The sequence below is a fragment of the Rhinoderma darwinii genome, chromosome 1, assembly GCF_050947455.1.
Source record: "Rhinoderma darwinii isolate aRhiDar2 chromosome 1, aRhiDar2.hap1, whole genome shotgun sequence".
Classification (NCBI taxonomy): Eukaryota; Metazoa; Chordata; class Amphibia; order Anura; family Rhinodermatidae; genus Rhinoderma; species Rhinoderma darwinii.
Genome location: NC_134687.1, coordinates 287,604,936 through 287,608,673, shown reverse-complemented (window position 1 = coordinate 287,608,673; position 3,738 = coordinate 287,604,936).

Genomic DNA, 3,738 nt, shown 5'->3' with positions numbered 1-3,738 from the left:
TATAAAAATGATTCTGATGCTGCAATTGCTTTACTTGGTACATAATGCACTGGTGTGGATCCCGCTCACCTGGTTCCACAGGCTAAGCGCTCTTTTCCGAGACCTTATTTGGCGAAGGAACCGCCCTAGACTGCGGCTGGAAATTTTGCAAAGGCCCAAAACTGAGGGGGTACTGGCTCTCTCAAATCCATGGATTTATTTTTTGGTAGCTCAGTGTCAGCACCTTTAAAGGTTGGGGCCCTCGTTCTGGGGAAGACGCATCTGCAGTTATATTGCAGTATCATTTGAAATGTGACATTTATTGGAGGCTGTTGAGAGTGGGCGTCTCTCGGGTAGACTATTTGTGTTTCCAACGTTCGATCTCATTCATAAAACCTGGGGGAAAGTTAAGCAATTGAGAGGGGTGACGGGATACACTGAGTATATGACCATATGGGGAAACAGACTGTTGCTGAGTTCATAGGCCTAGACTGTTTGGAATACTGGATGGAGGCGGGGCTTACGAGGGTATCTCAATTGACAATTGGGTCTACCTTCTAAATCCTTTCAGCAGTTCCACTTAATGTTCCACATAGAGGGTTCTTTAGGTAATTACAATTGAGGCATGCGTTTCAGGCACAGTTCTCACAGGTTCAAGTGACTATACAACAAGATAATATTGTCCAAGCTCTTGGCCCTACTGGGACCACGAAGGGGGTTATATCATGGGTATACCAACTCCTGCTGATTAAATTTTTGGATAGTTATCCTTTGGTAGCTATGTGTAAATGGGATAGGGATATACCAGGGATTGATGAAGACCAGTGGTCCACTATAATGGAAGCTGTTCCGAATGTTTCGCTGAGTGAGGGCCGCAGGCTCTCACAGCTCTATATACTCCACCGGGTGTATAAAATGCCAGAGGTTTTACATCGGATGGGAATTCGGCCTGATGCTACATGTCCAAGCTGTGGTTTGGTGCCTGCCGTCCTCCTCCATATGCTGTGGGATTGCCCGCAACTTGATATATACTGGTCTGGCCTACTTGCAATTGTGGTGAAGGTGTTCTCTATCTGTCTAGGGATCCAAAGGTATGTCTCTTAGGTTTTGTAGACTGTCTGCCTTTGGACTCTAATGGGAAACTGGCAGTGGGAAGAATACTGTATGTGCCCTGGAAACTCATAACGCAGGGTTGGATTCAGACTTCTCCCCCAAAGGTTCAGGAGTTTGTAGATAGCGTGAACCAGTTGCTCATTGATGAAAAGGCGATATTTCTTAAGAGGAGCATCTGCCAGGTTTGACAAACACTGGTTGCTATGGTTACATACTGATGGGTTGGCAAGTTCCGGACTGCTAGGGGGTGGGGCTGTTGGGATTTGGAGGTATATCAATTCTTGAATATTTGATTTGGGTCTGTGTCAATGGGGTAATACTTACTTGGGTGGAGAGTGGGTTATGATATCCTCTGCTACGGATGTGTGTATGGCATGTAGATTATATCTGCTAGCGGAAGTAAAACACATGTTCCTGCCATGCGTGGCGATTTTTCTGTATGACAAATGTATACGTTCATTTTCCTTTATGGTGTATGGTTAACCGTTCGTGGGGGAGTCCTATTTCTGGATTGTTAAAAATGTGCAATAAATGGGAGTTACGGAAACCACTTAGCAGTGAGCTACAATGTTTCCGTAGCTCCAAGTTTGTGGCCATTAGCCTGAAGTCTGATGTGATCACAGCCTTGCATTCGGACTGCTTGCAGAAGACTGAGGTAAAGGGGTTTTCCAAAAACTACCACTTCTGGTATTGCGGCTCAGGCTCATTTATTTAAATGTTGCTGAGCTGCAACACCCAGACAGAGACATGAGTGGCCCTATTTCTAACAAAAAACGTATCTTAGAAATCTACCCTTTTTAACAATTATCAGTAATAGTTCAAATGTAATCTACTCCATTGGTGAACACTTTTTGCTTTATAATGGTAAAACCAGGATCATATCGTTTACCTTACGATCCTCAAAGAAAACTACCTGTTGGTGCACAGATACAAGATACAATATTTCACAAGATTCAAACTATTTGCCATCAGTTTTCCATTGTTTGAAATATCCATTCTTCTATGCCCCTTTTCCCAAGAAAAGAACTATCAAAAAAGCTTTGGAATGCTCAGCGGATTGGGGAACAAGTTTTACTTCTTTAGCATCTTAACCACTTAATGACAGCCGATTAGCCTTTTCACGGTGGTCATTAGTGGGCTTTATTCTGATGCAATAGTCGTTTCACGGTGCTGCATCAGGATAAGTAAACTGAGCAGGGAGCTGTCAAATCTCCATGCTCTCAGCTACCAGAAGTAGCTGAGGGCTGGGGACATCCCTACTCGAACGTGTGAGATCGATATTCGTATAGATCTCACCCGTTTAACCCCTCAGATGCGGTGCTAAATAGCGTGCACCACATCTGAGTGGTTTTGGAGAGAGGGAAGGAGCTCCCTCTCATCCCACAGACACCCGGCAATAAGATCGCCCAGTGTCTGTGTCTAATATGGCAGCCGGGGGGCCTAATAAAGGCCCCCAGGTCTGCCTCTAGTGAATGCCAGAGGCATGACCTAGAAGATGCCTGTCCGTTTTAAACTGCAATACAAAAGTATTGCAGTGTATTATAAAAGCGATCGGATGATCGCATATTAAAGTCCCGTAGTAGGACAAGTAAAAAAAAAAGTTGAAAAAAGTTAATAAAAAAAAAATTAAAAACCCACTTTTTCCAAAAAATGAAAAACCCACTTTTTCCCCTTACAAAATGCTTTACTATTAAAAAAAAAAAATAAAGGAAAAAAGTTACACATATTTAGTATCGCCACGTCCGTAACGACCCCGACTATAAAACGATTACATTATTTAACCCGCACTGAACGCCGTAAAAAATAAAATAAAAAACAATGGAAAAATTGCTTTTTTCTGTGAATCCTGAAGTGATCAAAAAGTCGCATCTACTCCAAAAATTGTACCAATAAAAACCAAGTCGTCCCGCAAAAACAAGCTGCCATACAACTGCATCGGCGGAACAATAAAAAAGTTATGGCTCTTCAAATATGGAGACACAAAAACAAATTTTGAAAAAAAGTTTTTTTTACTGTGTAAAAAGTTTTTTGTACAAATTTTGTATCGCTGCAATCCTACCAACCCGCTGAATAAAGTTATCGTGCAAAATTTCAGGTTTTCTTCTACCCCCCCCCCGAAAAAAAGTTAATACGTTTAGTCAACAAATTATATGCACCCCAAAATGGTGCTATCAAAAAATACAACTTGCCCCGCAAAAAACAAGATCTTATACAGCTATGTCAACGCAAATATAAGTTATAGCTCTTCGAATGTGACGATGGAAAACTTAAAAAATGGCTTGGTCATTAGGGCCCAGAATGCAAGCAGGGGGAAGGGGTTAAGAATTCTCAAGTATGGTACTTACTGGCAGCAGAACCTTGAAGGAATTGCAAGTGAGCATATGCATCTCTATGATCAGATGGTTCCATTAATTCATTAATAGATTTAGTAGCTGCATTGATTTATATATTAAACGTGATGTCTTTTGTTTGCCGAGAGTATCTGGCTATTTTCAAGAAAACTGTGGCAATGCATGAAGTGTTCCTGTGTCGTGTGGCAGCCCATCCTATTCTTAGAAAAGATTTAAATGTTCATGTCTTTTTGGAGTACAATCAAGATGTAAGTTGCATACTGTCATATCTCAGATGTAAGTTATAGACCAAGTA